The sequence below is a fragment of the Eretmochelys imbricata genome, chromosome 9 (assembly GCF_965152235.1).
Source record: "Eretmochelys imbricata isolate rEreImb1 chromosome 9, rEreImb1.hap1, whole genome shotgun sequence".
NCBI lineage: Eukaryota > Metazoa > Chordata > Testudines > Cheloniidae > Eretmochelys > Eretmochelys imbricata.
In genome coordinates, this window is record NC_135580.1 from 13,564,427 (window position 1) to 13,580,393 (window position 15,967).

Below are 15,967 nucleotides of genomic sequence, written 5' to 3' on the forward strand. Positions count from 1 at the left end.
GCTGGAAACAGTGTTTGTTTGAGTTGTATTGTTCTACTCCTACACCGTACTGTTCAACCTTTCAGTTGCTTCTACAGTAATTAAAGAAGAAAAAATGCATGTAACCTAAGGGGGAAAAATACTAAAGTTTTTATTCCCTGATCTTTTTCCTCATAGTTTCAACATCACAACTGCCACAGCAGTCCTCAGGTAAAGAAGGAAAGCAGGAGGGGGAAAAAAAACAAAACAAAAACAAACACCCTGGGATAAATCCTGGACAAGTTTTTGCACGTTCCTTCCCTCCTCCGTCCCCCCCCAGTTTTCAACCAACTATATCAGATGCACTGAAAATGTCTTCAGTTTCAGGATGGATGGAATTTCATATGTAGAAGGTTTAAAATTTAGAAATGTCAAAATTTGATTAAACAAATCACACCACATGATTTTTTCTCCCTTTCCTTCCAGCTATCTTTAATACCAAAATGGTCCCCCTGCTATTTTCCTGAATGAACAGTTGCAGAATACGTTGTGCTTTTGAATCTCAGGAATGCAAGTTTCTATGCAAGTCTGACTGCATTCAGTGAGTGACCATTACAGATTTATGGAAGAAAATACAAAAGAACAATCAGCAATGTAAGAATGAAATTATGTGATAGGTCGGGGACATAACACTGCGTAGTCTAATGGCAATGCTGCAAGACCCAGATTATAAAATGAAGAAACTCCTATAGTGAAACACCAGTGGGTTTTTTCAAACTGTAAACGTACAATCATCCAAAGTACACATGCACGGCATTTATTAAAGCAGTGGCGTTTCTCCTATATATACACAAATGTCATGGTGTTGGTGTTCTTTCAAATACAAGGAGAAAGAATGATAGTAAGCAGCCATGTTTGTCCAGTTAAATACCATCTCTTAGTAACTCTGAGGCTACACACTCTGGCTCTTGTTAGGGTAAAGATATTCAGGCCTGTCTGCAAAGGCCTGTACTTTAAGAATTTAGGTGTATTCTTATCACTCACTGTCTGCTGGTGTAAGGGCCTTCTCTTACTGTGACAGTCTGAGGCCCTGTTCTTAGGCTAAGGCCTTTGGCTAAGAAGCAGAGGCAGCCATAAGCTGGGAAGCGAACAGTCACATCCTCACATTCCAAACTAGTCACATTGAAATAAGGTGCTGTTGGGCTGTTAGACACTATGAGGACAGGATCGTATTCCTATCACCTCCAGAGAAAGGGAAGTGCCTAGAAAATGTAAAAGGAAACTTAGTTTGATAGCATCCTGTCTGGCAAAAACTCACTTATCAATAGCTGGGATATGAAATCCTCACTTCTGTATTGTTTTGTCATTATAGTTCCCACTTTGCTATTGTTTGTCTGTATAATCTCTGTGTGGTTCTGTGATTGTTCCTGTCTGCTGTATAATTAATTTTGTTGGGTGTAAACTAATTACGGTGGTGGGATATAATTGGTTACATAATCATGTTACAATATGTTAGGATTGGTTAGTTAAATTTCAGGAAAATGATTAGTTAAGGTATAGCTAAGCAGAACTCAAGTTTTACTATATAATCTGTAGTCAATGAAGGGTGTGGGTGTGGGTGGGAGGGGGTGGGTGTGTGGGTGGGTGAGAGTGAGGGAAATGGGAGCAGGGAATGGGGGTAAGAAAATTGGAATCATGTTTTGCTAAAGGGGGAAATGGGAACAGGGAATGGGAGTAAGGAAGTTGGAATCATGTTTGGCTAAGGGTAGGAATGGGAACAGGGACACAGGTGTAAGGCTCTGTGGTGTCAGAGCTGGGAAGGAGGATACTAAGGAAGGAAACTGGAATCATGCTTGCTGGAAGTTCACCCCAAATAAACATCGAATTGTTTGCACCTTTGGACTTCGTGTATTGTTGCTCTCTGTTCATGCGAGAAGGATCAGGGAAGTAAGTGGGTGAAGGAATAAGTCCCCTAACAGCTCTGTTGAACATGCCTATAATAGCTAAGGGGCTAGCTACACCTTTCTGGAGTAAGTGCGCCCACCTCAAGTCTGGGCCTCCTGCTCTTACCTGTCTCTGGTTGCCATCTCACAATTCTTCCACCCTTAGACTGGTACATACCCTATGTATACCAACCGCTTATCCCGCTGCAGTACCAGCTGAGTGTCAGGCACTTGCATTTCTTCTCTTTGAGGACTTGTGACCAGCGATATTGGCCAACAGGCTTCTTCAAACAAAAATATTTTTTTTTAGTAGTTGGAGTAAAACACAAACAGCTTACAGTCGTACTTAGTCCTCTAATCGTATGCTTCCCTACAAGCTAAATACTCAAAAGAGTTGGAAAAAAGCCATTTCGCCTAACCTGGATTTTTTCATTAAATTATAACAATTCTGAAAAAATTTCCCAGAAAAACATTTTTTTCTGAAATGAAAACAATTTAGAAAAAAAAATTCAGAATTGCTTCAGTTTTTAAAAAGAATTATATTAATGTTTTACAATATTTCATGATGTCAGTAGTATCAGTACATATGACGTCATAATACAATATAGTCGTTGAAAAATTCTATTCTATTTTATTTTTAGATTATTTTATTTCACTGTCTGAAAAAACATTAAAGGCAGCTGCTACTTAGTACAGATTGAAACATCTTATTTTCTAGCTCAATTTATCTTCTGTCTCTGTTGTAACATAGCCGGCTAGTGCCTCATTTAAATACAAATGCAATGGCACCAGTTACGCATTTGTTTCTTTTTCCTACTGGCCCCTCTTCTCTCTCTGTTTTAGCAGGGAATGCAAACATTGTTTTAAGACCATTTTAAAAGGCTGTTTAAGAAAAAACAAAAACAAACAAATATACAGGATGTTGCTGCAGCCAGTGGCAGGCTCAAAGGCTCCTCCTCCCCGCACGTCCCAGCTCTCAGCAATACACGGGCCATGTCAACACTGATGCTCTTTTCAGTGGTAGCTGTTATTTATCCTCTGCAGTGACTGCCAGTATTCAAGCTGGAGAAGGGAATAGTTCCCTTCCTTTTTTTTTTACTTTTACATTTCTTATTTGTGATGTGCTTGTCCTTCCTGCTCTACTCATTTCCAAACAGCATTTGATCTTTAAGAAAAAATAGCCTAGTATAATGCACCTGTGGTATAGTTCATATAAGGTACAGCTGTTATACTGTTTTTCATTATAGCTTTCATGTCCCATCTGGAACAAAAATGTGCATACAACTTATCTGCAAATGCTATAAGGAGCTTATTTTATGTCAATCTATATTATCTCAAATGTCAACTATAAAAATGGTCCTTCAAATATTACAGCCCATGCATAAATAGGGTCTAACATCTGTAGGTATGGAAGAAAAGAAACCTATCTTTCCACATGGGATCACCTGTAAACTGGTTGCATGAACTAATAGAAGAGGTTCAGCTGGTGTCAGATGGTGCAAGCAGTGATAGAAGGATATTAGAGGGGGTCTCTTGAGTGGAGGTAGCCGATGCATATGGAAAAACATAAGGAAGACCAGTAAACTCCATGTTATGGTTTTCATCATGCACCACAGGATTTGAATGAAGGGGGATGAAATGGTGTGCACCACTCAAAGCGAAATGTACAAACACATGCAGAAGTAGTTAAAAATCAAGGCCACTAAGGCTAAACCTGTAAAAGGTATCCTAAGATACAGGGATTCCATGATTTTCACATTTCAAAACATGTATTCCTGACCTTTGTCATTGTGGAAGGATTGCCATTTTCATATTAGTTCATACATGCTTTAGTATCTGATCACCCATCGATTCAATATATAAAACAAATGCTACTTATATGACACTCATATAAGTTACGTATTTTCACATAGTTAGTTTTGTTTGGTTTTGTAGAGAGAAAGAAAAATACAAAGATACCCAATAGGGTAGAGAAAACAGGAACTGGTACATACACAAATATTTAATACAGTATTTATATAGTACGTAACAAATAAGATATTTGTGATTGAAGTGGATTATTTACAAAAGAAATGTCAGAGATAGCAATACTGTTGTATTCCTGGTACAGTTTCGTATAAAGTTTAGCTCCCTTGCTCCCACTCTCAGCAGAGAAGCCAGCGATTCAATAGGCACGGACACTGGAGTGCCTCCTTCGGCCTCAAAAGGAAAGAAGGACTGAAATGCATTTGTGGGCACTATGTGCATTGCCAATTCTTGTGCTGCCTTGTCTCTGGGTCAAGAGTAAACTTCATTTACCCACAGTCTTGCAGTCATTCAGTTCAATTTCAAGGAAAGTGTTCATTTGTAGCCTCACCCAAAGAGAAGAGTTGGATTGTAATGTATCTTTTGTATGTTATTTAGATATTTAGGTCAGAAGGGACCATTATGATCATCTAGTCTGACCTCCTGCACAACGCAGGCCACAGAATTTCACCCACCACTCCTGCAAAAAACCTCACACCTATATCTGTGCTATTGAAGTCCTGAAATCGTAGTTTAAAGACTTCAAGGAGCAGAGAATTCTCCAGCCAGTGACCCATGCCCCATGCTACAGAGGAAGGCGAAAAACCTCCAGGGCCTCTTCCAAGGTATGTCTATAACCTGAATGCGACCAAGACGTCTTAACTCAAGAAGAAACAAAGGGTATTTCTCCCAGAAACAGAAGAGGAAAAAAAAGTATTTATTGAGGGACATTTGAAACACACCAGTTTTTAAGGTATAAAGGCATAAGGATTCTAGATTATACGACTCCCTCATTGAATCACTATCAGCATCACTAATAACTTTCTCAAGAGCTAGTGATTCAGAAGCCAGAACTCATCATAGAACCAATTACGACATTTCTAGCATGCCTTTTGTCAGTTTGGTCCCTGCCAAAGTAGAATCAGTGCAAAGGTTTCATTGCTGAGAGTCCAAGTGCTGGTGAATGGCCCCATTGGCATTCCCTCAAACACTGCCATTGAAGCTCTCAGCAATGTGCAGTTCCTAAGCAATGTATGTTGTCATATTAAAAGTTACACACAAATATTTTAAAGCCAGTATTGTTAACTCACATAATCATAATCATAATGTAACTATTATGAAACTGTGAGAGAGTTGCAGAATTGTATTGATGGGTCTTATTGAAACAAGTTAATATACCATTGATGTTAACGGAGTATCACCAGATTTATTCCAGTGTGCGAAGAGATTGAGGTCCAAGTTGTTTGCACTAATTCACATATTGCCTATGGTGAGACACATTCCATGTCCAGCTGTAACAGTGTCTCAAGGCTCCAGCTGACAGATCACTAACTGTTGTTCTGCAACTTGCTCCAATAATGAAGACTTGGGCCAATGCTTGTTTACACTAGGGCTAACTTGCCATTATAACACCACTTCTTCTACCATCAGGCAGCCCATATATTTCTCCCATTGCACCCAACCTTTTAACCCATCCCAGGCCTTCCAGCAAACAACCCCATATTTGCCTTCAAACAACTAGTCTCTAACACAGGGGTCTCAAAGTCCCGGCCCGCGGGCCATCTGTGGCCAGAGAACCTCCCCACTGTGGCCTGCAAAGGAGAGACACAGGCAGACACGCTGTTGGTAATCTCTGCTGTAGGCACCGCCCCCCACAACTCCCATTGGCTGGGGGAGAGGGACAGAGAGATCATCATTAGTTGCCATGCAGAGTCAACCATGGAGCCAGCATCATTAGTTGCCGGGCAGAGTCAGCCAGGGAGATTGTCACTTTTTTCCACAATGAATATAAACGAGTCAAAATACTGAAAAAAGAAAAGGAGTACTAGTGACACCTTAGAGACTAACCAATTTATTTGAGCACAAGCTTTCGTGAGCTACAGCTCACTTCATCGGATGCGGCTCACGAAAGCTTATGCTCAAATAAATTGGTCAGTCTCTAAGGTGCCACTCGTACTCCTTTTCTTTTTGCGAATACAGACTAACACGGCTGCTACTCTGAAACCTGTCAAAATACTGAACACAACTATCTGATGCACACCTTGCTGCAATCCTAAAGGTTTCAACTGCTCAGTGACTGATACCAAATATCAACAAACTCACAGAAGTGAAGCATTGCTGGGTGTCTGGCAAACACTAAAAACTCTCTGGCAGGTGAAGAATTGTATAAAGTTGTTTGACAATTTTATTATTTCTAAGAAATTCAAAATAAAAAAGACAATATGAACGTTTTCTTTTTTGAGCACCATCTTCAGTAACATTATTGGCCTGCTGGGAGGATTTGAGGACTGACACTGGCCCGAAGGTAAATTGAGTTGAGACCTCTGCTCTAACATATGCTGATCTGACAGCTATTCTGAGCCATCAGAGCACCTACATGCTCTGATTATACACTGTTTGCCTCTTAATTAGACACTCATTCACCATTTATTTCACGTGGTGAACCCAAGAATACCTTTACCTTATTCATTGGGTTAGATTAGTTATGCTAATCAGCCACCATAGGCGGACAATTAACCCTAATTAGCTAATCCTTTACTCTTAAACATAACCCCAGGTATTTATGTTTTAAACTTTTCATAGATTCTAGTACCAGATAATTCACACATTAGATTTCATTAAGGTTCCACGGTACCTCTCTTTGAGAATGCAGCCAATGGGCACTTTACCAGTGACTCCACTGGGTGCAGGTTCAAGCCTTTTATGCACAGAACAGGTGCAACATAGGCAGTTGCAGTTTAAGCTTCTCCCACACTGATCTTGCTAGCGTCCATCTGCTGCTATGGGTGAAAGACTGTCTCAATCTCCAGGATCTGTGGCCTCTTATTGTAGACTGACACTGAAATGCCAAATGTGCTAGTGGTCCTATGCTGTGAATAGCTAGGAACTAGACTAAGACCATTGTGCTAGCAGGCTACCTAGAAGCCAGTAGACAACTCACACTTGTTCTGGAAACAGACGGTTTTGATGACCTAGTTTACCCACAACCATTTTGGCCCTCTGTGTGGACAGCACCCATGACGAGTCAAGTATTTCACAAGCCACCCATATGTAATTTACATGCAGTTTGGCATTTTATAATACTGTTTTAACATTTACTTTGTGCATATCTTTAAACTGTACAGCATCTTCATAGCTGGATCAGAATAAATAAATCCTGACTTAATAAAGTAAATATTGCTTTTATGATAATCACTATGCAACAAATGAATCTCTTATGCTGTGATTTTAACATTTTCTCAGTTTCTAAATCTCAATTTGATATGATAAAGCTACTCTGACTTCAATGCATATATACTAACTGTGTCCTAAAATACCAATTATGGGTGGATCTTCCAAGGGACAGACATAGCATCATTCAAATCAAGCCCAACCTGATCATTAAAAGAGTCATGATTGTAATTTAAAATGCATTTTCTCTGACATAAGCAGCTGAGAAAGGGCAATGTTATAAAGGCATGGCACTCAGACTTTGATGCTTTCTAGTGAGATTTTTCTTTGGGCATTACAACTTGGTAAAGGAAAATTGAAGATTATGCATAGAGGCATAGATGACTGTTAAAATATTAATTTGCACTAGCAGCTGATGGACACTATTCAAATTAGGAAGCACCAAGATATGGAGCATTACACATATGATTACAATATACTATTGCCTGCTTTTAGGCCTTAGCATGGACCAAGTGTCACAGAGCATCATGTGTAAAGTCCTGAGGTAGCCCACAATTCTCTGAGTCTACCTACATTCAGACTTCATCATCATCTTACCACACACACAAAACATTGGGAACAGATTCATGACCTACAGTTCCAAAAAAACCAAAAGAAGCCACCACCACTACAGGTCTCTCTACCTCTTGAGATAAGAAGCATAATTTTGCTAGCTCAGCTTTGCAAAAGAATCAAATACTTGATATTTGTGTTCCATCCCCTAAACAGCAATGGTACAATACTCATATACATAGTATTTACAGTCTAAATCAGCTGTTTAGAGCACAACTTGTAAAAACTTTGCTTCTTCACTCAGAGATTCGTAGAAAAGGCAGGTTGACTGAAATGACGTGTGGTGGATATGCTGATGGCTTATTGCTAATGAGGGAGTCACCTTCACTGTTACATTCATAAGGGCAGTCTATTAATAGGGCAATACATTTAAAACATATATGATGTATTATTTTCTGAGTGTAAAGTGCACAGAGTTTAAGAAAAACTCCCATTTGAAGATGGGATGATACCAAGGCTGGAGAAGCTGGAAGGGATTTATCCATTTCTAAATGATACATGCAATTTTGGCAAGTGCACTGATATTGCCTTTTCAATTTGTTTGTTTGATTTCATGTCATAAGTCAGCATGATTCTGTCCTCTGTGTTTAAGTTGGGGACAGAACAGCTTCAAGAATGGAAGTCAGGTTGGTGAGGCGGGAGTCTTTAAAATAAAAAAAGCCTCTGTCTGAGGTATATAATTTAGCAGCAAAAATACCCAGAGTGCATGAGATAAGCTTTTCATACAACTGTGGGTACATCTACACTGCAATAAAACAAACCCTCACACCAAATGTCAGAGCTCAGGTCAACTGACCCAGGCTCATGGGGTTCAGGCTGCAGAGCTAAAAATTGCAGTATAGACGTTCGGGCTTGGGCAGGAGCCTGGGCTTTGAGTTTCAGAGCCCAGGCTCCAGCCTGAGCCCAAAGATCTACACTGCAATTTTTAGCCTTGCAGCACGAGTCAGCTGACCTAGGTCAGCCATGGCCATGCTGCAGGTCTTTTATTTCAATGTAGACATACCATAAAACTCGCAGAATGCAAAGCACTTTGTAAGTAACTATTCACAGTTACTAAAATCAGACACTAGGTGCTAGATTCTCAGGTAGGGTAAATCCATTACACCAGCTGAAGAACAGGCTCAGAACTACAAAAATTATATTAGTTATACAGAGGTCAGTGGGAGTAGGCCCATCAATTGGTATTCTGTATGCATTATTCAGGTTCATGCATTTTAGTGTGCAAGACAATTTCTTCTCATCATTTTATGAGTATGCAGGAAGCAGAGTCAGATTAAATATGATAACCAACACTATCCATGGACCAAACTGCCCGTTGCCTTGAATGCTGACAGCACTGTCAGGGATCTCAATCAAATTTTAATTGCATTGTGCCAGAACTTCAAGGGTCAGCTCTAGTCAATACAATGCAGGAAAGTAGGAGTCACATGTCTGCGTGTAGTAGGAATATGTCCATTTTTAAATCATAACCAATGTGCCCATCAGGACAGAATATTTGGTGCAACGCTAGCCATTTACTCCCTTAATTCTGAAGAGAGAAAATTCCTTTAACATGCTGCATTATTTGGTGAAAGGACAATTTAGTGATTAGCTTCGGTTTGAAAAAGGAATCAATTGTTGACAGCCTCATTTTAAGTAACAATGTGCTTATAAGTAGTAAAAGCAGCCAACTGCATAAGCTATAGTATTTCAAGTAATATAATGAAAACAATAAAATAAACCTCTCTATGATGGAAAATATGTAGTCAGTATAAACTCCAATTTCAGCAAATGAATTCTTTGTTTGAATTTAACTATACATTTGTGAATGAAGAAAGGCAAGACAGGTCTGTGATATTCCCCTCATGGGAAAGAGGGGTGCTTTAAAAACCTAGATCCAGTTTACGGCAGTTTGATTCTTTATTAGAAACAACGTTCACTCTCCACATTTTACAAGTATATGCATTAGCATTTGTTTTCACTTATTTAATATGTCAGAAAACATATAGTGCATCTCTCCATGGAGATACTCTGCATGGAATAACAATAATTTGATGTAAAAATATAGAGCCTGGAGTGTTTTTTTAAAAAGGCATAATTTGAGCACATAGCTTCAGAGTACCGCAAAGAAAATGTAAAGTATCCTTTCAGATTAAGCAACAGTATTAAAAATGCTTATACATTTCTTTAACTATCTTTCTTTACATCTTAAATCTAAATGATATTTCCACTTAAGAGACTCTGACAAAAGCCTGATAATTCAACCTGCCAAGATACACCAAGGTTTCCTAGGTGTCTAGAGAATCGCATCAAAAATTCTATCGACATCATTAATACAACTTGGCTTTGAAACTCAAAAGACCAAATAAAAGAAGGCTATTTTGTCTCTCTCTGTTTAATTCATAAAAGGCTACAGAACTTTATTTTCAAAGTTACAAGATCTTAAGAGAGATGTTTCTGCATTCTTATCCACCTCCTCTGTTTTACTTTCACTTGAATAACAATGCAGATCTTTATTTTCAGGCAGCAGTATTCCAAGAAAAACCAGCAGGCGTACAATAGCTAGTATACTCAAAAATATTCTAATGGTTTGCTTTAGAACAGGACAAAAAGCAAAATAAAATAATAATAATAATAATAATAAACCCAAAAAACAAAGCACCAAGTCTCATGTATCATTCATAAGAATGAAGTACAATAGGCTGACTTCTACTACTATTCATACACGGATAACGAATCAAAAATAGAATGGGCAGAATAGGCACGGTTTAAATGATCTATGGAACTGAAATTTCCTTTCTTTTACTAGATCAGACATTTCCATTAAGAGTGAACTGAAATGTGTTTTTTTCTTTTTAAAAGAAATAAAACTTTATTGAGCCTTTTCCCCCTCAGGGGGATCACATTGAAAATCAATACGCATACAGCATACAGAAAATATTTTTAGAGTTGGGAACGTGCAGATGTATAAATACACAGTCAGGTTTTGTTCCCTACTAGTAATCTGAAAACCATGAGTTCTAACAGCTGAACAGATAATACAATTATTCCTTTTCAACCATCTCTCTTTTTCCCCTTTTCTCTCACTATAATTAATCGCTAGCTAAGTAACTTCAGAAACTGAACAAAGACACAGCAAAACAGAGTGTAGCGGTATAGAACCTAAAAAGTGACTCTGTTTGAAAGAGTTTTGCCAGGTAGCTTTTGATACCAAAGAGGACTGAGAACATCAAGAAAAGGATTTAAAAAGTCTGACCATGAAGGCAAGAGAAGAAGTAGGACTGACTCTTGAATGCTGTTGCCCTAGATGAACTTCAATGTGTTCAATGATTCTAACCCATCCCTTTTTAAACTATTCTACTGGGTTATTTATTACAGAATTAAGCTTTCTGCTGTGTAATAATTACATTTCCTTTTTTACTATATCTCCCTTGTGTTTGCATTTTTCTTCTCACTCTTGTTTGATTCTGAATTCTTTTTCTTCCTTGATTTCCCTCAGTTTTATTTTTCTATGTCCAGTAACTGTTCTCTCTGTCATTCCATCTCACTTCTTTCCCCTTATGCCTTTGTCTGTGTTGTGTTCTCTCCTAGCATCCCCATTAAAAACAAACAAACAAAAAAAACCACATTCCCTGCTCCCCTTCAATTTCTCCCTCCTTCTTTCCTGTCTTTTTCCCATCCATCCTTCCCTTTGGTTAGCAAAAGAAGTTCACTTCTGAGTCAGGACTGCAGAAGTAGGCCTCAAACACATAGATTCTGTCAAGCAAAGTCAATTAAAACTTCTATTTAAAGACATCAGTGATGTGTGCAGTGACCATGACATATTTGTGTGAAAGCAAGTCCAGAACTCTCTGCAAGTCCAGTTTGCTATTTTCTGAACAACAATATGAGTGAATAGTAAAAAGAAAAGGAGTACTTGTGGCACCTTAGAGACTAACCAATTTATTGGAGCATGAGCTTTGATGAAGTGAGCTGTAGCTCACGAAAGCTCATGCTCAAATAAATTGGTTAGTCTCTAAGGTGCCACAAGTACTCCTTTTCTTTTTGCGAATACAGACTAACACGGCTGTTACTCTGAAACCTGAGTGAATAGTGTTATCCATGTCCAACAGGGACAGGAGTACAGACATCTGGGCCCACCCCTTCTGCCTGATACACTTGAGATTTTCTGGATTCTCTCCCTGTCCTCAAAGTTTTTAACTGCACGTCAGTAGTGCCATCATAAGAGGAAGGTTAAGACAATAGAGAACCTATCAGCATTATTATTTGATCCCAGAACCCTTTGATTTTTATACAGGCCCAAGCTACATGAAAATATACTGGCTTTGGGTTTGGCACTCTCAATAGATTGCAGGCACCCAGTTACCACAGGATATGTCTCCCCTGGAGCTAGAGGTGTGGCTAGCAGCTTGAGGAGACATAACTGCACTAACTCTGATTGAGACAGTACACTACAAATAGAAGCATTAGCACAGTGGCGTGAGCAGCAGGATGAGCGAGCCCCCTGAGTATGATCATGTCCAAGACCCCAAGTACGTACTTGAGTGGCTAGTCCCTCCAGCCAGAATAGCTACAATTCTATTTTTAGCACACTAGCTTGATGAGAGCTAGAACAGATGTGTCTCCTCAAGCTGGAAATTGTACCTTCAAGATACTGTATAGACCTACCCATAGTTGGAGTATATTCAAGGGAGTGGTGTCCTCAGAATACAAGCTGACTGTGCTCTACCCTAATCTCTTTAAACTTCCCACTGACTAGTGATGTTCTAGTGCAAAGGCACATGAGAAAAGACAATGTGTGACTCTGAAATCAACAGTATTCCCAACCCCCAACATTCAGAAATCATGAATCAGGCCCTCAAAAAAAATCACAAGATTATTTTAAAAAAAATTATGATTCTTAAGCCAATACATTTTAAGCTTTCTTTGCCCTCTGGGTTATAGAGCCTTTAGGTTGTGCTCAAGTCATGTTTTCCAGCTTTTCTTTGCCACCATGAGGGCTAATGAAAGCTGAGATTCTCACAAATCCTGGAGTTGGAGCCTTAAGAAAAAAACAACAAATAAAGTGAGACATGCTATAAAATCACAGGAGTTGTCAACACTGCGACACTCAAACTTTCAATGTTATACAGCCTGTTAGTGCTACAGCAAACTGTAAGCATCCATCATCATCTACATTGCTGCTCTGCAAGACTCTTAGGTCTTGGATCTTTTCTTACAGAACTTTGACAACCTGATATTAATGTTTGCATTCAAGCGTGGGTTCATGTGAATAAATAAAATATTATGTACTGGGTAGGCAATCCACCTTGTAGTAGCTGCTCTGTATCATCTCCTCTGGAGTCCAACTCCTGACATTCAGACTTCTGATATAACTGTATACTTTATTCTTGCTATTTCATACCCATATATTGTATATAAAAACATGCCCATATCCATATTGTACATTCCAAGCATGGACATCACTGAATGTACACAGTAAAACGGTAGTTGAGCCAAAATGTTTTGCAGTACATTTATGCTACCACAAATGGCCAGAATAATTTAAGCCTCTTTCTTTTAAACATGTTACCCCTTTACCGAAATTTCTCCATGTACATATCTGTACTTTGAAAGAATTAAGAGCAGGTACCACTAATAATATAAAAAATTTGCTGTCACGTTGGAACCCATAGCATGGAAATCAGTCTCAGGTAAAAAGACCAGTGGAATAGTTTCTAATCAAAAGACTTGTCTGAACCCTGATTACATATCCTGAAACTCTCTTGCATGGACATGCAGCCACCAGTATCAAATGTAGGGTTGACAGAAAACAAGCTTGCCAAGGAAAAATAGAAATGGCATGATACCTCAGGCACAGAGGCAAGAATTCAACGAACAATTCAGGCTTTACAATTAATAACACATCTTACAAAGATAAGTTAAAGGAGCTGGATTGTTACAACAACAAGCCACAACAGGCTTTGATTAGTAGGTTATTGGTGACAGATAAAAGTCCACTGAATGGGAATCCACTGACTTCAATGGTCTTCAGACCACACCTGAGACAGTTAGAGGTACTCAAATCAGAAGGAGCCTAGGGTGTGCATCATTAGCCCTCTAAATGCTCATCCATTTATGGCTGACAGCTCTTGCTATCCAGTACAGCCATGTTGCTTCTCTCCACCATACAGAATATATATGTGCGAGTGTGAGAACAAACTTTACTTTCATGGGCCATATCCTCAGATGGCATAATCTGATTTAGCTCCATTGATGTCAATGGAGCTACACCAATTTACACAAGCTGAGGATCTGGCCCCATGACTCTATGTGCTATTTATCTCCATAAAAGTATTTTGGGATATAACAAGAAACACACTGCAAAAATAACACTGTAGCATACTGCATTCTACACAGTTTTATCCCAAGAGACTTGCAATGAGCAATGGGAAGCTGTGAAACTACTATAAAGTCATGTGTGATATTCCAAAATATTAACAGACAACTCTCTCATTACTTTATTAAAGCATGTTTTTCTAGGCTAATCAACAGGTACTGAGGGACTATTCAAAGGTAGAGTATTCATCGTGGTCATGGTTCATCATGAAACAATGATTAAATGATTCACATCTCCTCCAGCCTCAGGGTTCAAAGATGGGGGTCTCATGATCCCTTTTAAGTTGCTTTGACATGAAGGACCCATGTCATAACAGCCACCTTTCCTGCCAGGAAGGACCAGAGGGGACTCCCCCATCATTACAGCTCCTTAATCTTCAGTACTCCCAGCCTCTTGCAGCCTGAGGCTCAAAAGACCATATCTGTTTTTTTTTAAAATCCAGAGGAGTTACTATCTATCTTATCAGTGCAGCTGCAACGCCTGCCTGCTAAGCCTACACCCTGCTAAGCCTCGGGAATTTTTTGTTAGAAGTGTGTCCACAGCAGCTGCTTTTCTAAGTGAAATAACTCCAAATATAGAAAGCACTCAGTTCACAAGGCCCATGTATTTGTAACTTATAAGAAATCCTGTTCTTACGCTCTTATAACTTAAGAAAAAGCATCTGGTTGCATTAAGTTCAATTTGTTTGTAGTCTTACATCTTGTTAGAGCCAGGGCTTATTGGAGTTGTAGCAGGGTTTATTCTCACCTGGGGGGTCTACTTGTGGCTGCAGCTGGGGATTAGCTCTCTCATAGTCACAGAGCTTCCTCTTAATGGTGTGACCCTCTGGCCAGGTCATTATACAGTTTTCCCCTTCCAGGGTAACAAAGTCTCACCTGATCAGCTGTCCGGGTGCCATTCCAGGCAGTCTTCCCATTCAAGACTGACACTTTCCCAGAAGAATTCAGGCCTGCCCACTATTCCAGGCTCCAGCAGAAGGGACCCTCTGCCCAGCAACTGAGGTTTGCTCAAGCTCCGAGCCTGTTGCTGCTTCCCTGGGCTCTTTCCTACCTCTCTTCTCTATCTTCTTGCCCACCTCTGGGTTTACCACTGGTGTGTCCCCTGCTCCCCATGGCTACTTTCCCTTCCCAGCTTCTGCCCAGGGTGTGTAGTGCAAAGCAGGATCCCAGGGCTTACTCTCTGCCTAGAACTCTTCCTTGAACCTAGCTAACTCCCCTCCTCACTAAAGAGTGACTACCGAGCTCCTCCCTATAGCCCTTTTCCACCAACTTTCTCTCTTTCTAAGCCTCATTCCAGCTCCTCCCCCAGCTAGGCTTCATCAGCCATTAGGCCTTATCAGTCCTTGGCTCTCCTGGAGGTGCAGCCTGAAAGGTTAATTGGCTTATTTCACCTGTTCAGGCTTTGTATGGGGTAGACACCCCATCACAGGAAGGATGTGAGGAGGAAAGAGGAAATGAGAGCATCTTGGAGGACCAGGGAGAGGTTGCTAGGATATACTAGCAGATTGTTTGGAGGCACACTCAGGTCATATTAGAAGGCTGAGAGAAGAGCTAGAAAACATTCAGATGTTTTAGATAAGCATTTGACCTTTGCCTTGTCAGGTTGGCCATTCAGCAGAAGCTAGCAGGCAATACAATAATACTATCTCTCTTCTAGTGGCAGAACCCAACCTTGGGGCCCTCCAAAACCAAAGACACAACCTCCAGTAACTTGTTCTCTACTGGGGAGGCTAGAGCCAGCCAGTGTTGCTCAGAAAGCGAGTTGGTCACGTTACCTGGGAGATACACTGATTCAGTGCCACTCTTGGGGAGGATCCAGGAAGAATTCCTGTGGTGTCCCAGTCATAAATTAGCCATTCACTTGTAGTAGATTTCCCACAAAAAGGATGGTGCAACACTCTGCCATCCAGTGAATGGTACCA

General features: G+C 39.9%; 1 protein-coding gene across 1 annotated transcript in view; it reads right to left on the reverse strand.

Moving 5' to 3' along the window:
• Window positions 1–15,967, reverse strand: part of NAALADL2 (N-acetylated alpha-linked acidic dipeptidase like 2) — a 517,216-nt gene that overhangs the window by 107,470 nt on the left and 393,779 nt on the right. The gene's annotated exons all lie outside the window — the stretch shown is intronic.